Raw genomic sequence first — 23,472 nt, forward strand, 5'->3', positions numbered from 1 at the left:
ATATGGAGATAAAATTATTTCCTTCTGAACTCAAACTATGTTATAGATAACATATATAGTTAGGAAAATAAATAATAAAAATTGGCTTTATATCTATATTATATCATTTATAATGATTCAAATTTCAGCTCACTTGAAATTGATAGTTTTCATCTCCCACCACAATTTTCAAAACAAATCTATTCTAACCAAAGAAAAAAAATACATTCTAGAAGATGACTTCCTCCTCTAAAATTTAATATAAATTTTAATTTTTTTTGATATAATTTTTTTTTTCTTTCTCAAAATCAACATCTTTTCGAGTGTTAAAATTTGTACATGTAAAACTTTTTAATTACAATATACTGTATCTAATTAAAACACTATAAAATCTATATATGAGAATGTTCATGACTTTGAGTTCTATAAAATGGTGTTTATATGTTATTAAAAAAATCATAAAAAGTATTAAGAGTTATTGAAAAGTCATTTTTTTGAAATAATTGTAGTTCTTTAGTAATTGGATACAAACCAGTATAAAACATGCATTTAATAGACATTTCCAATTGGAAAAGTGTGAGACCATATATAACTTACCTAGAGTGAATTTGTTTGGACCATATGTTTGGATAAAATTTATTTTTAGATAGAAATACTCAAATTTAGTCATTCTAATAAGTCAACCTGAAAGGTGGTACAACTTTGTCCTTTTACCCTCTGTCCATTGCCTACTACCATGCCAAGAACGCTCCATTGGTAGTTTTTGGTGGTTTTTTTTACACACACACACACACACACACACACACACACACAAAGCTACTTTAGGGGTGCTGTGATGTTTTTGTGATATCTTGAGCATACAGTGGTCTTTTCTCAATCCAAAATAAGCATTGGAAAGCTCTTCTCGAGCACTTTCATGAGTCTTTATTATTTTTACCAATATTTTATACTAGGTAATTTTGATTCATATCTGATTTTTTTTTTGCTCTTGTATCATTTATGCATTCCTTCTAGAATTGGGGTTCAATTTTTTGTATTATGGGGATTGTTCCGTGTTATTGTTTTTGTTATTTATATCAGTAAACTAGATTTCTTTTCAAAAACAATCCAACACCTTCTTAAACAATGGATAATACCTCTTTTTTTCTAGAACTTCTGACCCTTCATAACTATGACACATGGAAGACATTGATGACATGGCTTCTTTGGTCAAAAGGTTTTTGGTCTTGTTTAGATAAACTAAAACCACTTTTACATAGGCCTTTTGAGGTCATGAAACATAGAAACAAGATGGATGAGGCAACCAAACTAATTTCTTTATAGGCATTTGGCTATTTATTGTTTCATATTGATGGGTGCAATACCCTTCTAGCTATGTGGACTTAGCTTGATGGCCTATTTGGTACATCAAATGAGTTCAAGGTACTTTAGATTAAGATAGAGATTGCCTATCTTGTACATAATGCTTTTCCTTACATTGAGGACTTCTTGATGAAGTCTAATCAACAAAGATCTTTATTGTAAGGTTCAGAGAAGACTAAGCCTCACATTGAGTGCATTTATCTTATTTTTTCTAAGGTTAGTGGAAACTATTAGATTTTTGCTTCTACCTTCTATTCCACTAAAGATGCTTTGGGTAGTAGATTTACCATGCCATCCTTTGAGGTTTTTTGTAATCATTTGACTCGAGGGAAATCTAAACTCTCTTAGTTGGATTCTCTTATAGGCTCATAGACTTATGCATTGGTAGCTTGACCATCTTAAGGGACAAAGGAGAAGACATATATATTGTATTCTATAGAGTCTTAGATTGATTATAGCACTCATCATTCATTGGGGCCATGTCCTCTTAAGAGGCATAAACCAAATCCAGAAAGACTAAAGTGTGCATACTATAATAAGCCTAATCATGATGAGTTACATTGATATGAGAATAAGTTCAATGGCTATTGCAAACAAGTCCTAGATTTGAAATCTCTCCTTTAGAAAAGCAACATTGGTATTCCTTCTACTTCTCATAGATCTTCATCATCATAATTTTAATTAGATGGAAAAGATATAGGAAAGGGTCATACACTATGTGGAACTACTATTCATCATTCTTCTAGATGATTACTAGATTTAGGTGCTTCACATCACACATAATCTTATCAAGATTTGTTCTCTTCTTTTGAGGCTTATCCTACTCCACATATTTTCATGTGGAACAACGCTATTATGATTGTATGTGGGAAAGGATCTATTGACATTGATGATGCTACATTTCATGATGTACTTTGTGTTCCATCTTTGTCCTATAATGTTCTCTCTACTTAACAGATTACACACAATGAAACAGGGAAGACAATTGAGTTTGCATAAGATTGAGTGCACATACGAGATAGTGAGATAGGAAATATTATCTCTATAGGGATTGTTCATCATTCCTCCCACCTATATTCCTTCTTACATTTTGGTCTACCATCTCGACTATCTGAGATTTTCTCTCCTTCTTCATGAGAGACTACTAAGGTGAAGTCAGCTTGCTTGGAATTATGTGTTGTTCATAAGATCAATGTTGTGACTTATACACCTCCACCTCCTATTTAGATTTCATCTCTTGCATAGTATTACTCTTCAACATTGGCTACTATTAAACCTCTAGTCATCAAGCAACCTATTGTAGTTGTTGAGGATATATCAAAGGACACACATCTCCTCTCAAATGATGGATTCAAGACGCGTATTATCACACCTCTATTGTGAATTCAATTTCATGATTGTCATGCTTTCTCCTTTGAGCATCATCAAGCACTTCTAGCTACACCCTACATACGTTGGTTTTATCATCCTTGTCCACTACCTTTGTTTCCTTTTGATTGGAGCCACATTGGTATTTTCATCAATAGAGGAGTTTTGCCATTCTAGGGGGCCTATGGAGTCTCAAGCTTCTATCATGAAGGTTTTCATTATACTTATGGTCTTGGGAGATTCTCTTGAGATGTTTCATTTGTGCATCAGTTTCTATATCTTTCTAGAGTAGAGGTTTTCACAGTACATTTTCTCTATTTCTTTGTTTCATAGAGATTTGATTATGATTGGGTACCTCATCAAGCCTTATTTCTAGGACCCAAGTTTTCTTTAAGTATTCTAGTTTCCTTGCATTGTTGCTCATCTTAATGGGGCTGTATTAGAGATAAACATTAATTTCATTTCATTTATTAAATTACTTTTTCTCCCTTCTTAAGATTTCACTTTATGCACTTTGCATTTCTATATAATAATTAAATAATAATTATTAAATGTCATTTAGCTTGTAGGTTACCACTTTAGGTTTTTGATATCCTTCTATATTGATCTTTTGTAATTATCTCTCATCTTTTTATTTTCTGAGAATAAAATTTGCATATTTTTAGAGCAAAATCCTTTGCCTCTTCTAGCCTCTTTTCTTTTCAGTTGCAGGTTCTTGCATGCAATTATTCTCTATTCTTTTTGGATTTGTATTGCTCAAATCCTTCATGATATTAGAGCTAGATCTTTTATAGCTTGTTTACTATTTGGATAAAAAGAAGAATGAGAGTTTGATCTAATAGATCTGGTATTTTTTGAGTATTTATTGTGAGAATAGTGCAATCTCTAATTTTTAGAGCATATTGAGGCCAAATAGACATCATAGTTGGAGTCAGAAGGCATCAAAACCCCATTTTCATATAAAGTTCATCAATTTTGGACAACTCCGACCTAGGAGGCAATTTTTTTTGGCATGCCAGGGTTGTATTTCCTTTGGGATGCATATTTAGGCACTCTTTAAAAAAAAAAAAAAAAAAACTACAATGGTTATAAACCATGGTAAATTATTTTAAACTGTATGAGTTTGATTTTAACACCTCTACAACCACTAATAGTTTTTTATTTTTCGGGCCCATCGCTTTTTTGTCACCACCACTTGTAGGTTTTATGCTCGACTCAGCCCGATGGCTCCACCCACTTTGTGCCACCATGCCACCACTGATCCCCTAGTAGTTTTGTGGTGATATTTTTATTTTTTATTTTTTTTGAAAATAATTTTTTTATGGCTATTTCAGTGGCCCTATCATTTTTAAGCAATATCTTTAGTATACAGGGGTCTTTTTTCGATCCAAAAGAAGTGCTAGAAAGATCTTCTCGAAAACTTTTCAAATTCTCTATCATTTTACCAATATTTTATACCATGTATTTTTTAATCATATTTGAATATTTTTTTTCTCTTCTCTCATTTACACATTCCTTCTAATAGCTAGGGATCATTTTTTTTTATTGTGGATGGTGTTTTGTATTATTGTTTCTATTGTTTACATCAGTAAACCAAAAATATATCCAAAAAAATCCAACAACTTCTAAAACAATGAACAAGATCTCTTCTTATCTAGAACTTCTAACCCCTCATAACTCTTACACATTCAAGACTTGGATGAAATGGCTTACCTAGTCAAAATGTTTGTGGTCTTGTTTAGATACAGTGCAACCAGTTTCACAAAGGGCTTTTGAGGTCCTGTAAAACATGAACAAGATAGATGAGGTAATAGTATTGATTTCTTTATAGGTATCTAGCAATATTAAGTTTCATTTCAATGGTTGAAATATCCATCTAGCTTTGTAGACCAAGTTTGAAGGCTTATTTGGTAAGATGCATGTGTTTAGGGAACTTCAGATTGAGGTAGAGCATACTTCTCTTGTAGTAGACTCTTTTCCTTACATTAAGGACTTCTTGATAAAGTTCAATCAATGAAGATCTTTATTGGATGGTTGTGGGAAGACCAAGATTGATATTGAGTGTATTTATCTTATTCTTTCTAAACTTTGAGGAAAATTTCAGAATTTTTCTTATATATTCTATTCCACCAAATATGCTTTGGGTAATAATTTATCATGCCATCCTTTGATAGTTTTGTGATCATTTGACTTGAGAGAAAGATAAGCTCTGTTAGTTGTATTCTCTCACAACCTTATAGGCTTATGCATTGGTATCTTGACCATCTTCAAGGACGAAGGAGAAGACAAAAAAATTGCATTCTACAAAGTCTTAGATTGATTCTAGCACTCATATTTCATCAAGGCCACCTCCTCGTAAGAGGGGTAAACCAAAGCTAGAAAGACTAAAGTGTGCTTATTGTAATAAGCCTAATCATGATGATTCATATTGCTATGAGAATAAGTTCGATGGCAATGCCAAACAGGTTTTAGATTTGGCAACTTTCATTTAGAAGAGAAACATTGATATTCCTTCTACTTCTCATCAATCTTCTTCTTCATTATCATTTTAGTGTTAAAGATATAGGAAAGGCTCGTGCACTATGTGTGACTACTATTCATCATTCTTCTAGATGGTTACTAGATTTTGATGCTTCACACCATATGGCATCTTCTTAGGATTTGTTCCCTTCTTTTGAGGCTTCTCCTACTTCACATATTTTAATGGAAAACAACACTATTATGACTATATGTGGGAAAGGTTCTATTGACATTGGTAATGGTACATTTCATGATGCACTTTGTGTTGCATCTTTGTCCTATAACCTTGTCTCTATTTATTATATTACACATAGTGGGATAGGGAAAGCAGTTGAGTTTGCATAGGATTCATTGAACATCAAAGATAGCAAGACATGAAATATTATTACTAAAGGGAATATTGATCATGCTTCCAACCTATATTCCTTTTCATATTTTGGTAAACCATTTCTACTATAGGAGACTTTATCACCTTCTTCATCAGATACTACTGAGGTGAAGTTAGGTCACTTGAACTTATGTGTTGTTCTTGAGACTAGTGTTGTGACTTCTACACCTTCACCTCTCATTAGTGTAGGAGCACCATTTCAAGGATTTGACCATCACATTTATGGTGTGTTGAACTTCTCATAAGATGTAAGTACAATAAGGGTTTTAGCTCATGCTTATGTGTCTAGATTTAGGATAGTCCTTAAAGGTTCCTCTTTGGTTTGATGTGAATGGTATCATAACCTAGGATTGGTTTCATCCTAAGATCCTTGATTTTACATGTTGTAAAAATATTGGAATAGGAATTTTTTGTTTCCCTATGAGCACAAAGAGCTAGCAATGGTCTTAGAATGTAGGAGCAAAAATACTACTTGGGCAACAAAGAGTTACTCCAAAGTTACTGAGCAACTTTTCCTTTCTAAGTATAACTTGTCAAATAGATAAAATAAATCCCTAAAAAATTCACACAAACACCAAGGAGGAGTCTACTTAAGGATTTAAGAACCCTAATCCAAGGGTTGGTTGTGATCATTATCATGATGCAACAGATACAATAGACTGTGAATAGAATTTCAATGATAGTCATTCATTTTTGTTAAACTCTTGGAATCAATAGTGAAATTTTTTGGATTTTAATTGATAGGATATAGTATATAGTTCTTGTTCTTAATTTTCCATATAGTAGATAAGATTTTTGTTTATGTTTTGTGAGTATTTTGTAAATTTCTTTTAAAGCAATTGTGTGCTACTAGTTTTTGAGTACTTTGCAATAATAGGGCTATAGATCTTGTTTCCAGCATGGGATTTCCATGGAATTTTGGATTATAGGACTATATAACCTAATTTATATTACCATACAAGAAGGGGCCTAGAAAAGAATAGAAAAAAAATATTTGACAAATCCCTAGGCAAGTTGTGCAATGCTTGACTAGGAACAAGTAGCAGAAAAAGAGCTCTCAAGAGTAAAGGAGGAAAATTTAATGGTTTGATTTTTTTATGGGTTTAAGAGGAGTATGAGGAGGTTAAATTTTGAGGAGGAGAATTTTTTTTAAGCTATGGAAAGTGTTTAGAAAGTGAGGACAATAAGCAGCCCTTGAAACCCTTAAAATCCCTTTTTTTGCCATTAATGTTGTATAGCATTTTGGAAGCTTGAGACCCTAAACGTCCTTGAGAATGGGTATAGTGTAGTAAATTTCCTTTAGAGAAGGTGATTTTATTCTTTTAGGGGAAGGAGTTGCAAGCCCTACAAATCCAGAAGGAGGCCTAATTGGGGCTCTTATAGTAGCCCTATTTGTGAGGAAACTATGCAATCAAGTATGAACCTATTTTCACCATTAGTTTAGATATGGTGAAAGTATTCCAAATAACACCACAAATCTCATGAAAGCCTTGGTTGGAATAGGGGGTTCTGTGGAACACTAGAAGACCTATATGAACCTTTTAAGGAATTGAGTTCCTAGAAGAACAAGGGAGCAATGCTGCATGATTGGGTCAATTAACTAGGGTAGGTTAGGGGATCCATGAATGAACAAGGAATCTAATATACCATCATAGGGTTTAGGAGAACACCAAGATCCTAGTGGCATAGACTAGCTAGTCTACCCTCGCTTTCCCATCAGATTGGTATCAGAGCCTACAAAGGTGTGGAATAAAGAAAATTCAAAGCAAGGTGAATGTAGTCACCTAGTGAATCTAGTGATTCTAACACAATGGTAACCAATTCTGAGTTGAGAAAGAAGGTAGAAGAGAAAGAGGAGACAATAAGTTTTTGAGAGAAAGATAACAAGGTCCAAGACACCATAGATAAAGTCAAGGAAAAGATGGGGCAGAAAGAAGAGAAGGAAGCTAAAGAGAAAGACATTAAGTTGGAAGAAGAAATTCCAACACTAGACCCTGTTTTACTAGAAGATCCTTTCTTGAAGGAAATCAAGGCAATAAATGGTAAAGCCTTGGAAGGAATTCCTCAATTCAATGGCAAGATGGATCCTGATCTAATCATGGAATGGATTGAAGGAATGGAGAACCATTTTGAATGTGATGGTGTCTCTGATGCTCATAAGGTCAAGGTTGAAAGGTCAAGGTTGAGAGGTACTACTCTAACTTGGAAGAAATTTGTTCAGAAAGAGAGGGTAAAAGAAGGAAAAAGGTCCTATTGTTACCTAGAAAGGAATGGTGGCTAAAATAAAACAAGTCTACATTCTTGAATATTATGAAATATAGATGCATAGGAGGAGACAAAATCTAAGGCAAAAAGATATGGATGTGCACTCTTATACTAAAGAATTCCAAAAGTTATGCTTAAGGTCTAAAGTGGTAGAAGATGAAAGTATTAGCTTGGCAATATATTTGAATGGACTCAAATGATCTATTCAAGAATAAATGAGCCTTGTCACTTTGAAAATAGTCTATCAATGTTATCAAATGGCCCTAAAAGTGGAAGAGAAAGGAAAAAGAAAGTAGGCTTGTACTTCCAAGAATAGAGGAAGATATAGAGACTCTAAAAGAGGTCAAATAGGTGGTTCTGGTAGAGGTGGTGAATCAAGAATCCAAGGGGAGAGTAGACTCTTTGAACAAAGTTCTAAAATTAGCACACAAGGATCTTTTGGTAGAGGAAGAGGATCTCAAGGTAATAGAGGATGAGGAGTAGGAAGGAGTAACTCTACTTTGCCACCATCAAATGTTCTTAGTATGGATTTCTTGGACACCCTACTTATAAGTGTCCTGATAAACCATCAACCTTAAACAATGAGAACAGTGTGGCTTATGACCAAGAAGATAGTAGTAGCTCATGAACAAATGAAGATAAAAAATTAGAATAAAAAATGGGTGAGAACTTGATGATTAGAAAGGTACTCATAAGGAAGCCTAATCAAATTGAACCTCAATAGAGGAGGGCTCTTTTCATATTCAGGTGCAAGATCCAGGGAAAACTTTACAAGGTCATAGTTGACTCAGGATTAATAGATAATATCATTTTAGAGGAGGCAACAAAGAAGATGAAACTTACCAAGGTTCCCCATGAAAATCCATAGAAGGTGACTTGGTTGAATCAAGAGCAAAGCGTACTAGTTACTTTTAGAAGGCATGGGTTAAGTTTTCTATTGGATCCTATATAGGAAAAGTGCTTTGTGATGTGTTACCCATCGATGCATGCCATCTTCTATTGGGAAGACCATAACAATTTGATAAGAAGTTGATCTATGATGGAGAGTAGGATTCCTTTTCTTTCAAAAAGGATGGAAGGACTTTCAAAATTTAGTCCTTAATAGAGAATGATGGGAAAAATTCTAAGACACCTAGTGTGTTACGTAGTAGTGGTAAAGAGTTCTTGCATGATTTACAAGATGAGGAGAGCATAGGATGTGCTATTATGGTGAAACCAAAGGAAGAAGATAGGAAATTGTAGCCAATACCTCTTAAAGTGCAAAAAATTCTTGATGATTTCAAAGACATTATTTCAGATGGTACACCAATAGTACTACCACCTAGAAGAGCAATCAAGCATCAAATTGATTTTGTACCCAGTGCTTCATTACCTAACAAAGCAGCCTATAATCTTACTTTGGATCAGAATAAAGAAGTGGCAAGACAAGTTCAAGAATTATTGGATCAAGGGCTGATTAAGAAAATTATTATTCCATGTGCATTTCTAGTGGTCTTAGTAGCAAAAAAGGAGGAAAGTTGAGGCTTTGTATAGATTCAAGGGTTATTAACTAGATTACCATATGGTATAGATTCCCAATTCCAAGAATAGAAGACTTATGGATTGTTTAGGAGGTGCTATGCACTTTACCAAGCTAGATTTAAAGAGAGGTTATCACCAAATCAGAATCAAGGATGGTGATGAATGGAAGACCACTTTTAAAACCATAAATGGATTGTATAAATGCCTTGTAATGCCATTTGGGCTTACTAACACCCTAAGCACCATCATGAGATTGGTGAATGAGGTCTTGAAGGAATTCTTGGATGAATTTTTAGTAGTCTATCTAGATGGGGTATTCATCTATAGTAAAATTAAGGAAGAGCACCTTGATCACTTGAGGTTGGTATTGAAGAGACTCCAAGAAGAACAACTAGCCATTAATCTAGAAAAGTGGGTGTTTATGTAGCAAGAATTAGTTTATTTGGGCTTTGTATTGTCCAAGGGTAATCTAAAAGTGGACCCAAGAAAAGTGATGGTAATATTGGATTGGCCTACTCCTAGAATAGCGATTGAAGTTAGAAGTTATAATGGCTTGGCACAATTCTACATAAAGTTTGTGAGGAACTTTAGTGGGATTTGTGCACCATTACTAGACACCATTAAGGGAGGACTAAAAAAAAAGTTCAAATGGACTAAGGCGACAGAGAAGGCATTTCAAACATTGAAACAAGAGGTAGCTATAAAATCCATCTTACTCTTACCTACTTTTGATAAATCGTTGATCATTGAATGTGATGCAAGTAATATAGTAGTAGGGGGTGTATTGAATCAAGAAGGAAGGCCTATGGCATTCTTCAGTGAGAAAATCAATGAGGAAAAGAAGAAGTATTTAGCTTATGAATTGGAGTTGTATGCATTGGTACAATCTCTTAAGAAGTGGAGGCATTACAACCTACCAAAAGAATTTATTGTCTTCACTGATAATCAGACTTTAAGCTACATAAATAATCAAGAGAAGTTTAGTAACAAGCATTTGAAGTGAATGGAGTAACTACAATCTTTTACATTCACTATCAAGAAAAAGAAAAGGCAGCTCAATAAGGTAGCAGACGCCTTGAGTAGAAAGATTTTGACTATCCAAGAAGTATAGCTCCAAAGCATTGGAATAGTAGGTTTCAAAGATTTGTATGAAGAGGATGAATATTTCTCCTAAGCCTATAAGGTATACCTAGAGTTTGAGAACCATTTTCATAGTGATTTTGCAAATTATACCCTTCAAAATGGATTGTTGTTTAAAGGTAATTAGCTATATGTATCTAAGGGATCCATGAGGGAAAATATAATTCAAGAGAAGCATAATGGAAGCTTGAGTGGACATTCTGGCATAAAAAAAACTTTGGAGTTAGTAAAAATATACTAGTTTTAGCCTAAGATAGAAAGGGATGTACAAAGATATGATGAGAAATGTGGAATATGCCATAGAGCTAAATGAGGTTCAAAAAATGTAGGACTCTATCAAACTTTACCAATTCCAAATCAGCCTCGAGAATGTGTAAGTATGGATTTTGTGGTTGGACTCCCTAAAACAAAATTAGGTATGGGTAGCATTTATGTTGGAGTAGATAGGTTCTCTAAAATGGGTCCTTTTATTCGGTGTAAAACTACTCATGATGCAAGTTATATAGCACATCTCTTCTTTAAAGAGAAGGTTATAATTCATGGACTCCCTCTAAGTATTGTGTCTGATAGGGACAACAAGTTCATGGGTCATTTTTGGAAAACCTTATGGAAAAGGCTGGGAACTAATCTCTCTTTTAGTTCAACATACCATCCTCAAATTGATTGTCAAACCGAGGTCATCAATAGGGTGCTTGGTAACGTGCTAAGGTTCTTAACAAAGGAGTATCAGTAGACATGAGATCTTGTTATATATTAGGCTGAATATGCTTACAATGATAGTGTCAATAGGACCATAGGAAGAAGTCCTTTTGAGATAGTGTATGGAAGACATCCTAGAGGAGTGAGTGAGTTAAGAGACTTAGGTCCTATGGAGTTAGAAAGTGGACAAGCTAAATATTTCACTCAAACTATCAAATAGGTTCAAGAACAAGTGAAGAAAACCATGTTGGAGTCTACTCAAAGAATCAAGGCCAAAATGGATGAGAAGAGGAAATAAATATAGTTTCAGATTGGGGACTATGTCATGGTCCACCTTAACAAAGAAAGAATACAATAGGGTATGCCCACTATGCTCTAGATGAGAAGAGTTGGCCCATGCCAGGTTGTAGCTAAATATGGAGAAAATTCCTACAAAGTAAAATTTTTGTTAGACTTAGACATTTCACTAGTGTTTAATGTTGTAGACTTGATCATATTTAAAGGAGATATCACCCAACAAGGTACAACTCCACCAAGGGTACTACAAGACATTGACACCAATGCAATGCCCAACAAGAAGCCAACCCAAGAAAATAAAGTATTGGAATCTAGAATAAAGGAAGCTATAAGTTATCAAGTTTATATGGAGCATCTTATCAAATGGAAGGATCAACTTGAATTTGAATCCACTTGGGCTGAGGAAGAACATTTCAAGAAGTTTGGCATTGATCCAACTATTCTTGACCCAAAATTGCCTTAGTTTGTGCTGGGTGGGGAGGATGGTGTAGGAGCACCCTTCTAAGGCTACCACCTTCACATTTTTGGTGTGTTGAACTTGTCATAAGAATTTTTTAAGTACAATAAGAGTTTTAGCTCATGCTTGTGTGTCTAGGCTTAGGATAGTTCTTAAAGATTCCTCTTTGGTTTGATATGAATCGTATCATAAACTGGGGTTGGTTTCATCCTAAGATCCCTTATTTTTCATGTTGTTAAAATGTTGGAATAGGATTTTTTGTTTCCCTATGAGCACATGTGTGTAGTAAAATAACTTATAATGTGGTTATGGCTTGAAAGCACAAAATTTTCTTGAACAAGATAAAGTAGTTCAAAAGTTGTCACCATGGGATATTTACATCAGTCAAAGTTTGGAGATCTTAGATGAGGTAATTTGGTGAATTTTTAAATCCCAAAAATGCCTTTAGAAGACCTAGAAATGTTCTTAGAATGTAGGACAAAAAACACTACTTGGGCAACAAAAAGTAACTCCAAAGTTGCTAGAAACTTTTCCTTTGTAAGTCTAACTTGTCAAATGGACACACACACACACACACACACACACACACACACACACACACGTATGCATGCATGCACAAATGTGAACACATGTGTGCATGTACACACACACACATGGATGCACACATGTACACACAGACATGAACACACACCCATGCACACACACACACATGCACACACATAGACACACATAGCTACACACATGCATACACACAATCACACGCACCTACATACACACATACACATACACACACCCATGCACATGCGCGCGCGCACACACACACACACATGTGCATGTAACCATGCATGTGCATGTACATGTGCACACACACACATAGATACACACACATGCATGCATACACACATGCACACGTGCATGTGTGTGTGTGTGTGTGTGAACGCACACACACACAGATGTGCCCACACTGAGGAGGGGTCTATTTATGTTTTGAATAACCCTACTTGTCAAGGATTGCTTGTGATCTTTATGCTGCTACAATATAGATATAGTAGACTATAAATAGAATTTGAATGATAGTCATTTTCATTCGAATCAATAGTGAATTTTTGTAGATTTTGATTAATAGGATATAGTATATAGTTCTTTTTCTTCATTGTGCATATAGTAGATTAGATTTATGTTTAAGTTTTATGAGTGTTTTGTAAATTTCTTTCAAAGCAACTGTGTGCTACTAGTTTTGGAGTACTTTGCAATGATAGGGTTGTAGATCTTGTTTCCACCATGGTATTTCCACATGTGGCCTTGCTGATTCTAGGACTACAAACCCTAATGTATATTACAAGGCAAGTAGGGGCCTAGTAAAGAAGAGGAGACAAATTTTTGACAAAGCCCTATGTGAGCTAGGCAATGCTCGACTAGGAGCAAGCAGTAGAAAAGGGAGCTCTCAAGAGAAAAGGGAAAATGTAATGACTTTCCATTTTGAGGGATTTAAGATGAGTATAAGAAAGTACTATTTTGATGAGAAGAGTTTTTTTAAAGTTTTGGAAGGTTCTTAGAAAGTGAGGACAATAAGCAGCCCTTGAAACTCTCAAAAACCCTTATTTTTGCCATTAATGTTGTACAAACTTTTGGAAGCCTAAGACCCCAAAAACCTTAAGAATGGGGTCTAATGTATCAAATTTCATTTAGAGTAGGTGAGTTGATTCTTTGATGGGAAGGAGTGAAAAGCCCTACAAATCTGGGAGGAGGCCTAATTACAGCTCTTCTAATAGCCCTATTTGTGAAGAAACTATGCAATCAGGTTTGAACCCATTTTCACCATCAGTCTTCCAAATAAAACCATAAATTTCATGAAAACCTTGGTTGGAGTAGGGGGTTTTGTGCAACCCTAGAAGACCTATACAATTCTTTTGAGGAATTGAGTTCTTAGAAGAACAAGGGAGCAATGCTACAAGATTGGGTTAGTTAACTTGGTGGATAGGTTAGGGTAGATTAGGGGATCCATGAATGAAAAATGAATCCTATAGACCATAATATATGTTAGGAGAACACCAAGATCCTAGTTGAGGATTAGTGGGATGGACTAGCTAGCCTACCCTAGCTTGCCCATCACTTGTTCAGATTCCATCTCTTACATAACATTACTCTTCAATATTTCCTACTATTTTAGTTCTAGTCATTGAACCGCTTTCTACATCTGTTGAGGATATATCAGAGGATACACATATCCTTTTAGATGATAAATTCAACACACCTATTTTCACACCTCGATTGGATATTCTATTTCATGATTCTCATACTTTTTGATTTGAGCACCAGCTAGGACTTTCTACTGCACCTTACATCAATTTTATCATTGTTGTTGATTGCTTTTGTTCTCTTTATATTGGAGTCACAATGGTATTTTCAATGACATAGGAGTTATGCCATTCTAGAGGCAGCTATGGAGTCTTAAGTTTATATCATGGAGGCTTTCATTGTACTTATGGTCTTGAGAGATTCTCTTGAGATGTTTCATTTGTGCATCCTTTTCTATCTCTTTTTGCAGTAGGCTTTTTCCCAATAGGTTTTCTCTATTTCATAGAGATTTGATTGTGATTGGATACCATATTAAGTCTTATTGCCAGAACCTAAGTTTCTTAGCATTGTAGTTTCCTTGCATTGTTTGTAGCTGCATTTTTTCTCATCTTGGGGTTGGGGGGGGAGGGGTGGGTGGTTAGAGAAAAAAGTAAATTTTATTTCATTTATTAAATTACCTTTTCTCAATTCTTAATATTTAACTTATGCACTTTGCATTTCCATTTAATTATTAATTATTAATTATTAAATGTCATTTACCTTTTAGGTTACCCATTCTAAGTTTTAAATCTCCTTCTATAAGGATTGATCTTTTTTAATTATCTCTCATCTTTTTCATTTTTGATAATAAATTTGCATAATTTCAGAGCAAAATCCTTGCCTCTTCTTGTCTTTTTTGTTCTATGTGACAAGTTCTTGCATGCAAGTATTCTTCTAACTTTGTGGATTTCTATTTCTCAAATCCTCTAACTTTTTTCCTGGGTTGTCTAACTTAGGCATACCAAAATTGATCAAGGAGTTCTTCCTCTCTCAGTTTCTTACTTGACTAGTTGATGTACTTTCTAGAAGTGGTATGAGTGTTTTCAATATCAAGGATTTCTATTTTTTCCTTGTTAATCTTCTTAGCCAAGGAAATGGGGTCCTCTTCAATCTTGGGTTTGGTATTGGGCAGGAACTTTGGTGAGTAATTTTTAGTCATTATACACTGAGTATGTGCAGGATCATGGTGTACCAAACTATGGCCTTAAGTGGCGGTGAAAAACCAGCAAATCAAGGTTATGTCAACTTGACACATAATTTTAAAGTGGTTCTAGACTTTATATCAAAAAGTTGTAAGAAAATAATTTGTGAGAAATTGAATCTAGTTTCTAAAAGACAAGGCCTTATCTAGAGAAAAAAATATTTGATTGGTCAAAAGTTTGGATTTTAATGCAGTGCTACAAAAATTTTAGGGCAAAAATAAAAAGTAGGTGTATGTCTGACCACCTTAATCATAATGAAATTATAATATTTTTAAATATAATTTTAGATATAAAAATTAGACTCATGCCTAGATGTGACGCATATTTTTGGGAATTTTTATTCCAAATAAATAAATAATTATGAATTTTCTACTATACTATTTTCAGAATTAAAAAATTCCCATGTCTAACCACCTTAACTAGTTCAAAAAAAATCAAAATTAAGTTTTTTTTTTTTTTTTCTTATACTAGTTGAAGCATAGAATGTGATGCATCTTTTGGATTTCACAAATCTTATATGGTTTGAAAGTTCTAGCTATTTTTCAACCAGTATGTCAATCAGCACTTTGCAGCTAACTCCATTAGAAAATAAGTAATAATTACTTACTGAACTTGTAATTTGACAAACCTTACATTCATGAAAAGCTAAGAACATTCTTAAGAAACCCTTTTCATTACATCAAATTTTGGTTTAAAAAAAGTCATCAGCTACATGGTTGAAGTAAAAAACACATAAGAACATGCAAAAAACACATTTTCGAGATGTTTTAAAGATGACCATATAAGGTTGGTATCGAAAGATATAGTAGAAATTATAAAGGTATTAATTGTTTTCATTTAGTAACAGGATGGGTGGGAAAAAAGTTGGAATAGATTTTGAAATTCTTTGAGGCATTTCAGAACTACATATTTTTCAGATCGCCACTTTTTGGCACACCATGATCCTGCACATACCCCACTAAGGCTTAGAATTTGAGGGTGAAGGCTTTCGTAAAATTTAATCAAATGAAAAATCATATCTTGATACTAAACAAAGCAAGTTTTCCCCTCCCCACATGTATTCCTAATCTTCCACACATAATCCTGAATAGAATGTAATAAGAGAAAAAGGAAGGAAATATAATCTTTGCTCCATAAGTGATTCATAATAGGAAAATTATAGTAATAGGGGACCTTGACCCTATCCTCCATAGTAACATAGTGCATACTAACATAGTAGACCATATCCCATGGTTCATTAAGCTTTCCCTATGAAAAACCACCATGGAAGTGGATAGGGGCTTCATCACAGTGAAATAATTTCCTAAGCCTCATCTCATTGACCACCCTAAGGCTACTTCCTCCATGATTTTCCTTCGATTGACAGGCCGGTTGCATTAGCTATCATCTTTTCAATGACATCAAAGGAGATCCCATCAATTGTAACCCAACACTTCTTCCATGAGTTGATGAACTGCCAAGTAACCATCTCATCATTACCCTCAATGCTTTCCATGAAGGGGACAAAACTTCCTTCCTTTAAATGAAACCATGCTTCTCTTTCTTCCCTAACAACTCTCTTGATTCTAGATGGTTCAATTCTGTATGGGGACACAACCCAAAAATAGAATGGACACAATAGAAAAGGGAAATTGTATTAACTGAAAATTAAGCTAGTACATTCAGTACAGAGAAAATAAACTTCAAAACATGCCCTAAGGGCTTACAATAGCATAAATGTGGAGATAATTTCTCCTTTTAGTACCTCCTCTCAAACTCCACTCCGAACTGCCTTTTACAATGCCAAGAATCTCCTTAAATAGACCCCGAAGGGTTAAGGACTAGGAATACATTCTAGAAGGTGCTAGTAGGCATCCACCGACCAAATAGAAGGCTCCAGAAGCTGCGTTAGAAGTCAGTGCAAATCTAGAAGAATCCAGAAATGGTAACCAAACTTCCAAGAGGCATAACTTTTGAACCGTAGCTCCGATTGACGAACTGTTTACATTTTTGAAAAAGCTCTCAAAGTGCTCTATAGCCCTATGAACCAGCTTTGCTTGTCCCCCATTTTTTGGCCCTTTTCAAGGTCATTTAATGCCCCTAACTTCACTTTGAAGCATTCTTAGGAGGTCTCCAAAACCCAAAAAACTGTAATAAATTTCAAACTGTGGGGCCTTTTGACCTGATTCTTTTTATGGAATGTTCTAAATCACAATTACATTCATCTAGCCAATTCACACCTTCTAGTTTACCAAAATGATGGCCCAATTACATGCTCTTATTTTTTCAAGATTTTCTAGCACACTGATAGTGGAACTATGAGAGTTGGAACCTTTATTTGACCCAAATGGGTGTCCAAAAATGAAAACACATGAAATAGAAACTAAGTCTAAGTACATTTTTTTTTGGTGACACAGGATTGCCCTTATACCTCTGGATGCTCTTGCATCAGACACCCAGGGTAGATTGAAAAGTGACCCTATCACACTATGAATGGTAGAAGAAATTCCAAATGGGAAACCTTAGCTGCTGAAATCCAAGTTGAGTCCTTGATCAGTCATCCTTTCCATTTGACCAAATACTCTTCATACTGCTTGTTTTTGGTACTCCTACCCACATGATGATCTAGAATGTCTTCTATCTCCCCTTTCTTAGAAGCAGGAATTAGACATGGCTCTAACACCAGCTCCTCATCTGCACCATCATCATGATACTCTGTTAAATCTGCAATGTTGAAAATGGGAGAAATGTGAATACCATCTGGCAGCTCCACTTCATACGCATTGCCTAAGTCATGTCTCTTCAAAATTTTGTAGGGGCCAAATTTCTTCATTTTTAGCTTGTTGTAAGTACTGGCTGGAAATCTTTTTTTGCATAAGTGCACCATGACTAGATCCCCTACTTGGAATTCCTTATGTCTTCTCCTTTGGTCAGCCCTAGCTTTATACTCTTGATTCATCTTGGTAATGTGTGCTTGAACCTCCTCATGTAGACACTTGATATGTTCAGCAAATTTCTCAGCTTCAACACTTGTCCTCTCCCCTTGTTCTATCTTCCTCAATTCTGGTGCAGTCCTTGGGCTATTCCCATATACAATTTGGAATGGTGATTTTCCAATACTCCTATTTATAGAGTTATTGTAAGAAAACTCTGCTTGTGGTAGAATCAAATCCCATCCTTTGGGCTTATCCCCAACTAAACATCTCAGCAAATTGACCAGACTTCTATTTACCACTTCTATTTGGCCGTCAGTCTGCAGGTGATGCATAGAACTGAGTTTTAGGTCTATTCTCAACTTCTTCCACAATGTCCTCCAGAAATACCTCACAAATTTAGTATCTCTGTCAGAAACTATACTCCTTGGAAGTCCATGTAGTCTTACCACCTCTTTGAAAAACAAGTCTGCAATATGGACAACATCATGAGTTTTGTGGCATAGAATGAAATGTGCCATTTTGGAGAACCTATCAACCACCACGAATACTGAGAAATTATCCCTTTGTGTCCTTGGAAATCCAAGAACAAAATCCATACTTATATCCTCCCATGGCCTTGATGGAATAGGCAATGGCTGATATAGGCTAGTATTGTGACTAAACCCCTTGGCAACTTGACAAACCTGGCAACTCTGTACAAACTTCTTCACATCCTGTGGAATTTGAGGCCAAAAATAATGCTCTCTAAGAATGGAAATGGTCTTATCTCGACCAAAATTTCCTACCATCCCTCCACTGTGTTTCTCCTTAATCAGATTTTCCCTCATGGAATTCCTTGGAATGCACAATTGACTACCCTTGAGCAACATGCCATCCTGAATCAAATAGTCTAACCACTTGGTTCTATCTATAGCAACATGTTCTTTACAAGCTTTCCTTGCTTCAAAAAAATCAGGATCCTTGGGGTACAATTTCTTGAGTTCATCAAACCCAACTACTTCAACCTGCATTACTGTAAGCAACAACTATCTCCTACTTAGTGCATCTGCAACCCTGTTAGATTTTCCACTTCTATGCTTTAACACAAATGTATAACTCTGCAAGAACTCTACACACTTCATATGCCTCTGATTCAATTTACCTTGGCTATTTAGGTATTGTAATGCCTGATGATTAGTATACAAAACAAATTTTTTTGACAATAAATAATGCCTCCATTTCTTTAAGGCCTGAACTATTGCATAGAACTCTTGATCATAAACAAAATACTTCTTCTTTGCATCATTCAATTTTTCACTAAAATAAGCAATAGGCTTACCTTCTTGGCTTAATACAACCCCAATAGCGCTACCACTGGCATCACAATCCACCTGGAAAACCTTTCTAAAATTTGGAAGTGCCAACACAGGTTGTTCTATTACCTTCTTCTTTAGCAATTCAAAACTTTTCGCAGCTGCTGTAGTCCATTTGAACTCTTTTCTATCCCCTCTTATTGTATCAGTTAGGGGTGAACATATGCCACTGAAATTCTTAATAAACTTCCTATAAAAACAAACAAGACCATGAAATGATCTTACTTTAGTAGCCGACCTTGGAGTAGGCCATTCCAAGATGGCTTTTACCTTCTCTGGATCCATTTTGAGACCTTTGGGTGATATAAAAAACCCCAAATAGACTAACTCCCTTTTTGTAAAGATACACTTCTTTAGATTAATTAATAGTTTCTCTTCCCTTAGCCTTTCAAGGACACTACAAATATGCAGTAAATGTTCTTCCAAAGTCTTGCTGAAAATTAAAATATCATCCAGATAGACAATAACAAATTTTCCCAAGAACTTCTTAAGTACCTCATTCATGAGCCGCATGAAGGTGCTTGGGGCGTTTGTCAATCCAAAGGGCATGACTAACCACTCATAAAGACCCTCCTTGGTCTTGAAGGCTATTTTCCACTCATCTCCTTCTTGAATCTGTATCTGGTGATAACCACTCTTTAGATCTATCTTTTTGAAGTACTGAGCTCCACTCAAGCAGTCCATAAGATCATCCATCCTTGGCAAAGGAAACTGGTACTTGATGGTTATCCTATTTATAGCTCAAGAATTTGTACACATCCTCTACTCTCCATCCTTCTTTGGTGCGAGTACTGCAGGTATTGCACATGGACTTAGGCTCTCTCAAATCAAGCCCTTCCTCAACAGCTCCTGAACCTATCTATTTAGCTCCTCTATTTTAGTAGGAGTCATCCTATGAGAAGCCTTGTTAGGAAAAATAGCTCCTAGAATTAGATCTATCTGATGACTGATTTTCCTTATTGGTGGCAATCCATCTGGAACATTATCAGAGATAATATCTCCAAATTCCCCTAGTAAATCTAAAACTTCAAGTGGTATTTCACTACTACCTTCTTTGTCTTTCCTAGGAATCAAAGCATATCATATATGTTGATGTTTCATGCCATCTAAAAACATCCTTCTATCAACAAGACAAATCCTAGCACTGCTACATACCTTTTCACCTTCCTTTTTCATGGGCTTCAATTTGTGGCAAACTCCATCCTTTGTCAAAGAGTATGTGTTTGCATGTCCATCATGTACTGCATGTCTATCAAATTGCCATGCTCTACCCAACAATAGATGGAAAACATCCATCGGAATAACATCATAGAGAACTTCATCATGGTAACTCCCAATTTTGAATTTCACTAAACATTGTTTACTTACCAAGACCTTATGATCATCTTTTACCCAAGCAATTTGATAGGGTTGGGGATGTTTCTCCCTCTTGAGCTTTAGCTTAGAGACCATCTCTTCTGATACCAAGTTATCAGTGCTACCACCATCAATGATCACGTCACAACATTTATCCTCACACTTGCATCTAGTACAGAACAAACTCCTCCATTGTCTTGGTTCAATCTCACCACTTAGTAGGACTCTTTCATTTACCCAGGTCTCTCCTCTTTCTGCATCCTCTGAATGTGATGATTGTGCATCCTCATCCACATGAGCAACCCTAGCTTGGCCCTCAGCTCTCCTATCTGTCCTTCCTTGTCATTGAGGGAATTCAAAGGCATGATGACCTTCTTCATTGCAATGGAAATAGGTACCATGAAAGCCTCCTCTTCCTTGTCCATGTCCTCTACCTCTTCCTCTCTGATTTCCAAAGTCTTGATCATGGGAGCGGTTGAAACCCTCATTCCTCTGGTTCTTTCTAGTACCCACATCTTCATTTTTCTTTTGGGTTTCATTGCGGCCTCCAGATGATCTACTGCTTCCCCTTCCTCCTTGACTATGCCCTCTTTGTCTTCCTTCAAACCTTTTATTCAGCTTCTCTTCAACTCATAGGGTAAACTAGTATTCCTCTTCCATGCTGGTCATTCTTACCAAATTTAATTCCTCCTGGATGCTAGGTCACAACCCACTGATATAACGAGCAACCTTCTCCTTATTTGCTTCTGCATGCCCCGCTCTAATCAAGAGTCGGTAAAATTCCTCTGTATATTCTTGGACTGATCTTCCTGCTTGCTTTAACCCATGCATCTTCTTAAACAAATCAAGCTTGTAGTCTACAGGAATGAACTGCTTCTTCAATTTGTCCACCATGCGATCCCATCTTTTGATCTTCTCCTTTCCTCTTTTGTTTCTTTCCAATTGAACCTCTTGCAACCAGATTTTGGCATGGCCTTTTAGTTTGGCCTTTGCAAAATTAACCCTATCTAGGTCCCTGATATCCTCATACTCAAAGTATTCTTCTAGTTCATTGATCCAATCGATCAACTCATCTGGTTTCAGACTTCTTGAAAATACACCCACTTCAATTATAGGCCTTTTCCCAAACTTAGTACTGGCCCTAAAAAGCCTTTCCTCTACATGATTCATAACTTCCCCGTCAAATTCCCCTTTTGGTCCAATTTCATCTTCTTCGTTGTCATCTTCACTTTCATCACCTGCGGCCATAGTTACTCCTCTACGGAGCTCCTCCTGCAATGCTTGTACCTGCCTTTGGAGGGCTCTAACCTCCTCAGGATTAACAACTATGGCCCTTCCACCACACTCTTTTCATGGAGGCATTTTTTAACTTGAACCCACAACCACACAGTCCTGGTGCAAACTGCTTCACAGTCGGCGCTCTGTCTACACACTCAGGAAAACCAGCTCTGATACCACTTGATGGGGACACAACCCAAGAATAGAATGGACACGATAGAAAAGGGAAATTGTACTAACTAAAAATAAAGCTAGTACATTTTGTACAGAGAAAATAAACTTCAAAACATGGCCTAAGGGCTTACAATATAATAAATGTGGAGATAATTTCTCCTTTCAATACCTCCACTCAAACTCCACTCCGAACTGCCTTTTACAATGCCAGGAATCTCCTTAAATAGACCCCAAAGGGTTAAGGACTAGTAATACATTCTAGAAGGTTCTAGTAGGGATCCACCAACTAAATAGAAGGCTCCAGAAGCTGCGTTAGAAGTTGGCACAAATCTAGAAGAATCTAGAAACGGTGAACAAACTTCCAGGAGGCATAACTTTTGAACCGTAGCTCCGATTGACAAACCGTTTACATTTTTGGAAAGCTCTCGAAGTGCTCTATAGCCCTATTGAATAGCTTTTCTTGTACCCTCTTTTTTGGACCTTTTTCAGGTCATTTAATGCCCCTAACTTGACTTTGAAGCATTCTTAGGAGGTCTCCAAAACCCAAAAAAGTATAATAACTTTCAAACCGTGGGGCCTTTTGACCTGATTCTTTTTTTAGAATGTTCTAAATCACAATTACATTCATCTGACCAATTCACACTTCCTAGTTTAGCAAAATTATGGCCCCATTACATGCTCCTATTTTTTTGAGATTTTTTAGCACGCTGATAGTGGAACTGTGAGAGTTGGAACCTTTATTTGACCCAAATGGGTGTCCAAAAATTAAAACACATGAAATAGAAACTAAGTCTAAGTACATTTTTTTTTGGTGACATAGGATTGCCCTTATACCTCTGGATGCTCCTGCATCAATTCTTGTATTAGCTCCCTCCATGAGCTCTCCATTTCCAATGTCCATAACTAGATCTCCTTCCCCTTATTTAAGTTTGGCTTCCATATACTTCACATGTTTGAACAAATTGTTGATAAAAAATAGAGATAGATCCTTATGCATTAGATAATTATGCTTGAATTTATGAAAAACCCAAGTGAATAAAGGCCATTTTGGAATCGTATCAATTAAGTTACAATAATAATT

The sequence above is a fragment of the Cupressus sempervirens genome, chromosome 5, assembly GCF_028749045.1.
Source record: "Cupressus sempervirens isolate cs-2001-9-10 chromosome 5, ASM2874904v1, whole genome shotgun sequence".
In the NCBI taxonomy this organism is placed as follows: domain Eukaryota; kingdom Viridiplantae; phylum Streptophyta; class Pinopsida; order Cupressales; family Cupressaceae; genus Cupressus; species Cupressus sempervirens.